General features: G+C 37.5%; 1 protein-coding gene across 1 annotated transcript in view; it reads right to left on the minus strand.

Annotated features, from left to right (window-relative positions):
• LOC137985152 (forkhead box protein A2-A-like) overlaps nt 1-9,484 on the minus strand; it is a 29,848-nt gene extending 20,364 nt beyond the window's left edge. Inside the window, exon 1 of the mRNA XM_068832654.1 lies at nt 9,467-9,484. The gene's annotated coding sequence lies outside the window, so the exon portion shown is untranslated. The remainder of the gene's footprint in view (nt 1-9,466) is intronic.
• Nucleotides 9,485-12,500: the final 3,016 nt, after the last annotated feature.

Raw genomic sequence — 12,500 nt, forward strand, 5'->3', positions numbered from 1 at the left:
CGTAATTACTAGATATGCAAGGCCCAATATCGATGATACAACGACATGAAAATATCCTAGTAACCGAAAATAATAATAGACAATACAAGAAAAAGGTGCGAGAATCTTTAAAAAGGATTTGCATGTTTTTTTATGGGTTCTAATTGATTTCTGAGAGCTTTAAAATAACCTATTGCTGTAAGTCACATATTTTAAAGGTGTTTTAACGAGTATTTCTGTTTCCAATTTTTACCTCTCGTTGAGAGGTTTTTTTTGCCAGGATTGGACGTGTTTATAACATCGAACTCCATATTGCGAGGGAGAAAAAGAAACTTTCTACTCATTAAAAAAATGGGAAAAGTTGGTAGCTGTTATGAACGTCTAGAGGAAATTAATATTGCTATATTTAGTTGGTCTCCTTTGCTTTTCATTGATCATTGTTTTTCCTTCAACTCTATATAAAAAGTTATTAATTACATGTTATAAAATAATTAGGATATAGTGCGCACACTCTTATTAGCCAATAGCTGTGTTTAAGTAAGTATATGGAAAAATGGCCGTGAAAATGGCCGCTTTACAATCTTGCAATTTTGACTGATAGCTGATGATTCCGATTACGGAAACCAAAAGCTTAAAATTGCAGAGTCAGCTATTTTTGAGTCTGCGCAGTGTAGCGCTACTTTTTGAGTCTGCGCAGTAAGCCATTGGAAAAAATTCTTCCCAAAGGCGTCCGAATTGAAGAAATTGAACGAACATGCAGGTTTAAATTTTAAGAGTTTGTTCAATTGGCTATGTCACGGCCTTGACAGAACGACAACGGCCGGTGTAATTAACCAAAGTGAACGTTTATAGCTTTCTCAAATAGTCCAAAAATGTCTCCTGCAGAGGAGAATTTCATTGAGTAAATTACTATAATTCTCTCTTCGTCTTCTTCACTGCCCAAAAACAAAACGTCACATTCCAAGACATTATGCTGTCAGTAACAAGCTCTCGGCATTGCCAATGAAACACGGCATAGCCAGTTTCTGGTGAAGGCAGTTTCCTCCTCTAGAGCACTTTACATCACCGGCAATCAAATTTCATTACTTTCCTGGTCTCGAAATTGAACATCCTCTGTCACCCTTAACATCTGCCATTTTGAAGACTGAGACAGAAAGGGGTCAGAGCTGAACTATAGGTTATTTAACAATTATTCCAAAAGTGCGCGTTGGATTTGGGAAGGTAAACAGCCAACGAAGCGCCTAGCGCTGAGTTGGCTATAACCAGTCTCATATTCAACAAGCGTGAATGTAATAACTTGAATTAATTTTCCATTAAATTCTGAACGCTCAGACACTTGGCAATTAAAGCCAATCAGTTTTCATCTTGCATATTGGCGACATTTGACGCAATCAGTTTCCATATTAGGTCATACCGTATATGAGCTGATAACCGAGATTGAGTGATGTAATCAGAAAACTAGAGACCCAATATCCGAAGTCGAAAATTTAATGAAGTCGAATACTGTGATGTCAGATATGTTGCGTGTGGAGAATAGCTCTTTTTATGGTTAAAATGACGCTGATGCATGAGGGAATTCCGCCATTTTGAAAATAGAGCAACGAGGAGTAAGAGGTGGACTGTTAACCGCTGTCGTTTTAGGTTGTGTAAACGAAGCCGTTTATCCTTATTTGAGTAGCAGGGTTTATAGGGGACGTCTCTCTAGCTCGTCTGGTCGGCTTCACCAGCGATACAGTCAAACAAATTTGATAGTTGATTTCCTCAACACCTTTAAGGACGGTGCCTACTAATTCAATGGTATTTTTGCCCCGGTCTGCGATTATGCAGGAAACGTAGATCTTAACAAGTGATATTGAAATCGAAAAAGAAAATTGGGGGTAACCACGCATTTTTCAAATATAATTCATGAACAAAATTTGTAAAAAGCTTTAAAATACAAAGCCATGTATGGCGTTCTTTCTCAAATTAAAGCTTAATTATCTCTCAAAAATGCATGGTTACCTCCAAAAATTTTCTTTTTGGATACCAAGAGTACTTACTAAGATCTACTTTCTCCAGATAGTTTTAAACCGCGCAAAAATATCACTGTATTGTTAAGCATCACCGATAGGAAACCCGAGTATTTCAGTCGAGATGCGCAGAACGTATGCGCAATAACATTGCAGGAAGTGAAAGTCTCTGCAGCAAAGATGACACCACATATTTGGCGACTGACACAATAGAGGCAAAGCAGGGCCACAAATTTGGTCATCAATAGGGCATTGCCACAATCCATACACTATTTGTATCTATATTGGTGGAGATACCAGTTCTTCTCAACTTGGCGACACAAGAACCTATATGATATGGGATCAATTTCTCGCTGATTTCCTTTGTTTATCTGGGCAGGGCCAAAAGAGAGTAACTTTCCGGTGGCCTCGAGCCACGAGTCACGACCCAAGCACCAAGTATTTGAGTTGAGCAGTCCAGTCACACCTTCTTTGGTCCAAACGTCTTCAAGCTTGTTGTCTTTTTTCATGTGGTATACTTTCCATGTCAAGAAAGTACTGATGCTGAGCTCCGACACGCACACACAACCTCACAATTCGAAAACGCCCTGGGCACAGTCGCCTAAATGCCGATTAGCACTAATCCACGATTAAATACCGTACAAGGTTTGAGTTTTGCTCGTCAAAAAAATCTTTTAGATCCTCCTTTTACGCTGGAAGAAACCAGAAAGCGTTAAACTCAAAATAAATACTGTAGACTGAAAGAAAAGTTTCCACTCACCCAGGATTAGCTAAATCGGGCTTCCATTAACTGGACCCTGATTTCTACATTTGATACAGACAACCCATACTCTGTAAGATCGAGTCTATGTGATGGGCTGTCATCTGTTACTCTATTCCGACCTGTTTTTCACTGAATTCAACCTGAGCAAGTTTGTTGTTCCCGTTGAAAAGATAATGAGTCACAGATTGGGCCTGGCGCTACGCATTTGAACGGCTCACGTACATGTCTCGGTAGTACAAGTATTGATTCAGTTCGATTGAATCCAATCATTCAGTGAATCAATCAATGAGTCAATCAACCAAACTTGAAAAACCGGCGAGGTCAGACTTTAAGAGCGGAAGTCACCCTTTGTGTAAAAACTTTGCCCGGAAACGATCAGGAGGGCTCGCAGGCCTATGTTTGACATGGCTTAACAGGTCTTCCATCAGAAACTCTGGCCATCGATTACGTCCACCACGAAGTGAATGGGTCGGGTCATCTTTCGGGGAACGAAAGTTGAATTTATTTGCTAAACAACAAAGATTTGGATGAATGTGCTGATACCTTCTCTGGTTTCTTTCCAATTCGTTTGTGAAAACGAGCTCTCTTGACGCTAGGTTACACCATGCTGTCAACAAAATAGTCGTTAACTAAGACCTTAAACCCCTCGACGGAAACATGGTCTTCATCTTTCGGGTCTTTTGGAGAATACCATTGGTAATGACCGGTACCCATTGCATAAAGGACAAAACAGACCCGCTCAGTTTCTCACTCGCTGCTCTCCAGTGGTCACATCGACGGATCCACAAACTTTGGATTACTCTCTCTCGACTCGACAGAGAGGTTCTTGCGCGGTCGAGTGGAGCAGATTAATCGGTTTAGCGATTGGTAGGTCGTCTTCTTCGTCTCTTTGCCCCGTTGAAAGGCTCAAAACTCGCTATCAACGCTCTTGCGTTAAGATCCTTGAAATATACGCTCAAAATGGTGGAACATAAAAGCACCCGGCCCCCTACAAGCAATCGGGTCGTACTGACTGAAAAACCTAAGTCCGGTGAATTGAAAATCTCTCAGTCAAAGTAGGATGTAGCGAGGAACACTACAGGAAAGTACTGCTCAGTAGCTTTCAATTGAATTTTCACAATTGATGATTTAGCAAGACAGACACAAAAGTTAGAATCACCTCATTGTACAGCGTAATAAACAGCACCACTGGGAAAGTACTGCTTCTGCAATCATCAATCATTTGAATGGTCACACTAAAGGATTTCACCCGCAGACTCAAAAGTAGAAATCACCTTTTAAGAGCAAAAGGAACAACACCGTAGAGGAAAGCTGCTTTCAAGCTTCAATTTAAACTGCGACAGTGGGACGAGGAACTCCAAGGGTGCTCCTTATAACCCAATTGACGAACTAGCTTCTAGAAGTGGCGTCGATTTGAAAGGCCACACGTTGTGTTTACATTCGCAGAATCAAAATTCAGTGAAACTGTCACCATGCGAGTGAATGGCCTCAGCAGTGCATCAGTTTAAGAAATTACATTGGTCGACTTAAGCAAACATCATGTTTAAATTCTATAAAAGAACGACAAGTTCAAGAGTCCCAAGAATAAATATTTACGTCTAGATTACCGACGATTTCAACATCTGTCCCCGTTAATCAACATGGCGCTTAGATCTTGACAATGCTTTGTTTGATGTTAGGTAAATATTTGCCAGTTTAAAACACACAACAAACAATTTCATCGACGTAAAGAACGATTTGAACTTACGATGTTCAGCAAGTAATTCATTGACTGTGTCCGTTCAGGCTGTCAATACGCCCGTCACTGAATGTCTGCTGAAAATAGCTCGTCCCAGGTGCACTCTCAAAAGATGCTATTTCATTAAGTAGGTTTGACCACGTGATCTCTGCAGACGGTTTAGTAACTAATTTTTTGCCAAGGTACAAACAGACAAACTAACCTTTTGCAATTAAAGTAGAGCTGAGAGACGTCTGTGGATGAGCGCAACACAAGAACTCGTCAAGACAGGTTTCAGCTGAACCCTCTCAAGCTAAAAGCGCCACACCAGTCCTCTCCCACTTAATTGTATGTTCTTTTGTTATGAGATAACCGAGGCGATGAACTGTAACAGATTCAGCAAGGCTCCAAAATCCGACTAAACAGGTCGAAGATGTGCCACCTTCCCTTAACAAGTGGACAGAATCATAAGAATCCTGCCTCTCGTGTGTTTGACTTGGAATCGAGAAACTTGACACAATTTTAATTTCCTTCCTGCCGACAGGGCCAATGAGATGGATGGAGCAGAAAAACAAAAGATAGGCGATTTTAATCACCGTTCAATATTTAAAAGTTGACCAGTAACCTGACATAATCTTCATGTACTCCATCTGCCCTTGTAGTTGGAGAGGACTCACGAACGCCACGACAAATTATGTTCTCATTGCACGCTGCGGGTAAAGAAGCTGGTTGCAAATTGTCAACCAAAACGTATTATTACTCGCTAAAGTGACGGGTGACAGGTTCATAAACACGAAATTCTGCCTTGAAGCTTTAAAATTGAAAGAAGCTTTTTTTTTTTTGTCATCTACTTCCAACATTTGACATATTACAAGACAAACGCACAGTCCAATAACATTTCATCGATTCGTTCAGGTACAACCGCAAGTGACGGCTATTCTTGGCGAGAAATTTAATTTAAAACTCAACCTGCTGCTAATTTTCTCTTTCCACAGCAATATTCTCCCCTTAATTACTCTCCCATAAAATTTGTATATCCACCAGAAAAGCCGTTATTTGTTTTTTGAAAGTCAATATTGTGAGAGAGAAAAGCTGTTATGGTAAATATGAAATCGAAAAACACAAGTTGTTAAAACATATGATTATCAGGGAACTGTGGAAAATATAAATAAGGAGTAATCCTTGATAACAATGAGCAACGCTTCGCAAAGTAAACAAATCGGAGACTGATAATTGATTTTAGATCAAACAGGCGTTCACAGAATTGCATCAATCTTATTTTTCTTGAATATTAAACTTTTCCTTTTGAGAAACCAGGAGAATATTGCATTGGAGCTCAAATTGTTTGACTATCCTTGTTATATTCACTAACCATAAATGTTTTTGACAGCATATCCTCATTTCACTCCTATCTTAAAGCAATTTGTTAATTTCAGTTCAGTGTGTAATCATTTGCGACTGAAATCTTGATGTTAGATATTTGACTTTTTAACGATTTACTTGAATGCATGCGCCTTTCTTTTTGGAAAGAAAGACATTTCTTTTCAATCGAGCTCCGACTCAATATGTTGAAAAACTTACTTTCAGTCAAAAATCAACTTCAGTATACGAAACGGGCCCGACATTGTTAATTTTTCAAGGGCTTCTTCTCATGCGAAGGCGTGACGTATCAGTCAAATACTTAGTACGGAATTGTGTGGAGAGAGGAACATAAGCTTCTTGTTTCAGTTCTTTCCAGTTCTCGATAAATGCAACATTGCTGAACAACGAACAACGTGAACTTCACCAAATCTCAAGTTCCAAGGGACGTACAGTAAGCAGACAACCACGAATTTCAATTTTAGTCTTCTTCTTCATAAGACCACCGTTCGTCCTAATTCAATTCTTAGAAAATTATAGTTAGTTCAGCCCTTCAAGTGTAACAATTCTGCACTGAAGCTATTCTTTGTTGTTTGCAACCAAGGATGGAGAGGATGGAATTGTATTGAAACTTGAAAAAATTGGCCAGTTTTTTTCAAGTTGGAGACGTTGTGCTCTGAAAAGTTAATACGAATAGCTTTTTGTGCCATATTATATTTCGTATCATCTCAGTGATTTTTTGTCAGGAATGTTATACGTATGATACGTATGAGCTAGAGTACTAATTTAGATTTTTACCCAGTTTTGACCTAAAAACAATAAATTTAGCATGACAGTCCCCGTTTAACACATGCGTCCTGAAATTCGACGCCATTTTTAAACTTCTGGTCGGAAAGGGATCTGGGAAGTAGTATGTAAGATACGCGTATTTCATACGCCTTTTGAGAAAACGAAGAATGTTTGCTTTGGTTAGAAACCAAAGAATTCCTAAACACCACATTTTTGCCCAAGGGTGTGGGCAGATTTATTTAATTTATACGTTTATAATTCTTTCAAGTTGTGGACATAGAGTATCTGGTTCACCGGCCCAAGTCAATTATTCCTGGCGGCTATATTTTCGCAACAAATAAACAAATAACCTTTGCAGTCTTTTTACGGAAAAAGGTGAAATGAAAGCGTGTTTTTAATTTACATCAATCCAAGAATATAATACTTGATTTGAAGTTTGTCAATTAGATTTCCTTTTGGCAAGTCCTCTAGTTTCTGTTCCCGCACAACAGATAATTACCTTCAAAGACAAGGCGACTTAAATTAAGTGCGAGTGGTAATTTAACGGCAAACAAAGTTAAAAGTAATATCCTGTATTCAAGTGCAGTAAACATGCTATGCCTACTTGTTGTTGTGTCATCTTTACTCCTACAACGAAGGGTCGTCCGCAAATATATTGCAAACTTAAAAATCTCAAAATCCACTGAGCGTCTTTCGTTGCGTTCCGTTTCTAAATCAATCGCATGTGTAAAAAAGATTTCTAATTTTCAGTTTCCATAGAAAAATCGAATGCTTTATTTAGCACTGGCGTATGAAAAGAGATCTGCGAATGGCAGTAATATAAGTACAGGTTCATTTGATATCTTTCTTTAACAAAATTGAAGACTCAAATACATAAATATCTGAATGCAGATAAACTCATTTCAACGTTACTACCGGTACTTTATCGGTAAGGGAAAACACTAAATTTTCTCGGTCTTGATATAAAATCTGTACAGGCTAATGGGGCGGCTCCTTCTCTGCTATCGACCGGTTTGTATTAAATTAGCAGTTTGTAACCCACACGGGTATCTTTCCTTCATCGTTCTTTTGAACAGCAAAACCAAAGAAAACAAGGCTTTGTTAGTTATTCTTTAAAACCAAATTAATTGTTTCGTACTAATAATAGCGCAATTCGTGAAATTAAGTTTTAACGGCAACACGCATGCAGGTTTCTTCCGTGTTTGGCGATTTCCGCGGCTAATAAAGCGTCTAAGAGGAAAATTCTCCCGCCAGTTGGCGTCGCTTTGTCCGAACCGAAACTGTGTTTTCAAGATGCCACAAGGATCCAGTTTCTTTTGAGATAATAGCCAAAAGGGATTTTTATCTATTTTGATAATTAAGTGAAAACATCAAATGAGCGAAGTAATAACTCGCCTCTCAAGCGATCGTTTTTTTTTTCCTACTTACTGAGCTCTCTACCTCATCAATTCGCTATGGCTGTTAAGAGTGAGGGAGGACGCCAGCGCCTTATGTCACTTTTCGAAAATAACCACATTGGAATTTGATTGAAGTTTTAGTAGTTTTAAAGTCGTCAGATCGGTGATTTTTTTTGAAGATGCCAACGTCATTAAGGGAGAGTTTAATTGTAACCTTTCTCGAACAATTTTCTCCATCTTTCCACTTTCTCAAGGATTTTTCACTCTCAAGGCGATTATTTAAAGACTTCCTTTCACATACATGTCATCTTGGATTAAATAAATATTTGACCGAATCCAAGTTGCTTTGTCAATTTCCGTGTTCTGAAAGTGACTGCTCCTCGACGAATCACGAAGTATGTCACGCTATGGCAAGTGAGCCGTTTGAAAAAAACAATCTTTTTTACTCCTTTCAAATATTACAACCATTATCCTCATTTCCAGAATCCATTTCGTCATATCGTCATAGTGGTAAGTTTTGTTTGACTTAAGTTTCCATCATGTCAGAGCCGGTTTCGTGCAAAGTTATCGAATTTCAGAAAGCAAACTCTTATAAATTAGGGTATCATATACCACAAAACTCTCTTTGATCAAGGCGCAAGACGCCTTTTCAGAAAACGTCGACAAATAAAATGGAAAGTTAATCGACAGTTGGTCTCATGGTCAAGTAATGGACAATAATATATTCTTGAAAAAATGGCTTGCCTGACAGTTTTCAAAGAGGCTGTCATTTTTCAGACATTTGAAGTCTTTGAAAAGCGAAATATAGATGCCTAGAAACTACCACTGACAGACGAAGGTAGAGCCTTTTGTTATATCAAGTTACAATGCCACATGTATTTCGATGTTGGAGACTTTAAAAAATAAAAAGAATTGCGAGTTTTTAACCCTTCCTGGAGAGTGACTCTCCAATACGAAGGACCTATTCTTTTTACGTTAATTTTTTTTACAAATTCTCGCTCAATAATTAAAAGTTTAGTCCACGAAAACATCAAGAAATATTTTCATACCAACCCATTCAACTCATGCTGAACACGAAATGACGATTTTGCGGCCACAGAAATATTAGCCAGTCTTGATATGGCCCAAAAAAACCTCGCTAAAGTGTGGCGTTTTCCTACGTTATCCGACACGTGTGCCTTTTCGTCATTTTGCATGATGTGCGGAATGAGTTGAAGATTTTGTTGGGCCCGAGACATTTTACAGGGCCAAAAAACTGATGAAAATACAATTCAACGTTGATATTCTCTTTGAAACCGTCAGACGTCAAACTTCAAACACTATGAGTTCGGCAGACGGCGATAAGAAGAGAGCAAATATTGCGACAAGTTAAGAACACGGAAGATAAATATTTGTTATATGGTACTCGAAATATTGAATTTATATGAACTTAACAATGTTAAAGTAAACTTACCTCTTAAAACGATGAACGTTGAATTGGTTGGAGTGGTTTGACGTTTCTGCTAGGAGAAAGAACTTGTTTTGATCATACTGTATTTTTTTTTGTCAAAACTGTAACTGCTCCCCTTATGGCTTGAAAGCATGGAGGTGAGAGTGGATGAAACAAATTAATTATGCGGCAAGTCCGCAGGGATTTGTGGGTAGGAGATATCTGACAATCGTGGGTAGCCTCCACGGACGAGAAGGATGAAGATGCTATGTCACGCAAAATGATGTAATTTCATGACACTCAAAATGCCCAAAAAGTAGAACTGATCAAACATTGCAATAACTTCTTAAAACTAACATAAAAGAAATACAGCAAAAGAGAAGAGAAGCATGGACGGACACAATTTGACAAGATTGGGTAATCTTGACAAAAATCGGCCCAACGTTTTTCAAGTTTATGGCAAATTGCCTGAAGGTCGTTTTTGCTGACAATCATCTTGTTTGTGATGTAACGAAAATTTTATCGGTAAAGGAATTCCACATTATCATTTTCGAGTTTTAACTCGTGATCAACTAAAGAGCTCCCCTAAACATCGGCCCTAAAATAACTTGACATAGCTCCTTTAGACCTCTTCTGAATAAGTCTATAATTTATTTTGCCAAATACATTAGGTATCGAATAAAGCAAATGAAAACTACAAATTCGCCTTGGACTTACAGATTTTAAACACGTTCATTTGGAAACCACGACAGTATCAGTTTATTTTTAAACAATTTTTTTCGATAAACAAAGTATTTGCTAATACCAAGGTTTACTTTTTGTTTATCATTCAGATCCAAACACGATAGCAAATATGTTTCTTTCTGTATATTTCGCACGACTTTCTTTACACATTCCATAATTGCATTGACCTTCCTCAGTAATAAATGTAGATAAGCGAAACGACAATGGTGTCATCGGACAAAATACAAGGCTGGATCTTTCTTTTCCCAATTCTTGACATTCAGTAATAATTATGACTGGTCTTTTTCCAAGATAGAGAATTTTTAAGACATCCTTTGGTTGAATGTGTGCTGCACAGTGATTTCATTCATCGCAACATCTCTTAACATGTTTTAACTCAGAGACGAATTTATTTCAAAATCTCAACCCCTTCCCCCTTGAGCACATTCTCATCAGTGATAGAGCGAAGGTTAGCGAAACTTTTCTAATAAACGCTTCAATTTTAACGATAATTTAGGAGCGAAAATGCAGCAGTAGTGTCAGTTAGATGTCGAAAATGTACTGAGCCTCAGGCTCAGTACATTTTCTTGATGAGAATTAACCAGGATATTAAATTAACTCACCAAGTAAAAGGAATTGTTTGAAAACTGGCGATGATTGAAACTTGAATTTGACGAGATTTCTGGATGTCGCAGTTCAAAATGTTAAACCAAGAATTATCGAAGAACTTTTATGACGAGAAAATTACAAGTCCGGAAAATGTCTTTGATGATTAACAAAATGATGTCATCGCTTGTGGATGATTTTCGACCATGACAAAACTTACAACTAAGCCGTTATTGAGTTAATAGAGATCATTCATTCATGTGTAAAGTCATCAAGGAATATCTGCATTAAGTCAGCCAGCGTTAATTTCTTCATATCCTGTTTTTTACCTGGTGACGTTTCTTTATTCAAGGTACCCAATTTCTTAAAATGAAGGGCGGGCTAGTTTACTAACCGAAATCTAAGCGGTTCAACTATAGTTCTGATATAATTATTATACCACCAGAGCTTTCTTCAAAAAGAAAGAAGTTCGTTCAAGAGGATAAATGCTCTTCTTTTGCCTTGAAGTGCTGAAACTGTTGAAAGTAATTGATCCCCACATACTAATTTTACAAGTATGATCTTTATTGCAAACTGAAAACGTTTTTGTTCAATTGTTCTAAAACAAGGTGATTTGTGAAAACATTTCATTCAAATACATAAAAGAATAGCATCTATAAAAATATTACAGGAACGGGTTTTTACAAAGCGGCCAATTAGTTCGTTAATAAACTGTTATTACAAAACTAATGTTGAGTTAAATCAAGATGGCATTTGAGCCTAACATCTCGTGAATATCTTATTAATATGTTAATAAATAAAAGCGGTCACTTTGAGACGTTCAACAAGGACTTAGAAAACAGGAAATACTGGTAGAATTGTAAATTTTGGAAACTTTTTTTCTAGTTGAAAAAGCATGAAAGGCGTGGCAGGTTTTCATGAAAACATTTTTGAAGATGTAAATAGGACGAGTTTCCTTGAACTCACTTAAAGCATTGAAAATCCATCCACACATATTAAAAAAGGAAAATAATGGAATGCTGGCCTGGAGAAATCGAATTTTTACCAAGAAACCTGATGAAGTCAAATAATCGATTGTTCATAACGTGAAACGATTAATTAACATGCAAATCTTGCTATCGTCCATTTCTGACCAATTTTGTTCCTGAGCTACAAAATAAGTGATAGTTTCAAGTTTGCATTTTACATCAATGCATCAGTGATTCGTTTTTTCTTTAATTATCAACTCTACTTTGCTGTTATGTCTTTTTTTTTTAAATTGCCTAATATAGATTGTTAACGCAAATTTATTCGATAGTCTCAGTACTTTCTCAGCCGACATAATATCGTAAACAAAGGCGAGACCAAAGGCTAGTTTTTTTATGAACAGTTAATTATCTTGTTTCGTTCGCTAAGAGTTTTACAATTAATTGATTCTCTGAATGGCCTCTTTCAGTTTCACATCACGGACAAGAAGGAAGTTTAGTCTCTTATTAGCCTGTAGAAATTTGTCAATGTAGGCATGTTTTATTTTTATCTTAGTTACAGTAGTACAACTTTGCATCACTCTCAACTCCCTTTAAATCGTTCGTATTCGAGATAGCACTTGACGCCCAAAGGCATGTGATAGCTTCAACACAGATAGTGTTTAAAACTAAATAAAGATCTTGACTTGAATAAGGAATCTTGATGTAAGGAAGATCAGAACGTTTCTGATTCGCCATACTAACACAAGTCTTCATCTTGAACT

The sequence above is a fragment of the Montipora foliosa genome, chromosome 14, assembly GCF_036669935.1.
Source record: "Montipora foliosa isolate CH-2021 chromosome 14, ASM3666993v2, whole genome shotgun sequence".
NCBI classification, from domain to species: domain Eukaryota; kingdom Metazoa; phylum Cnidaria; class Anthozoa; order Scleractinia; family Acroporidae; genus Montipora; species Montipora foliosa.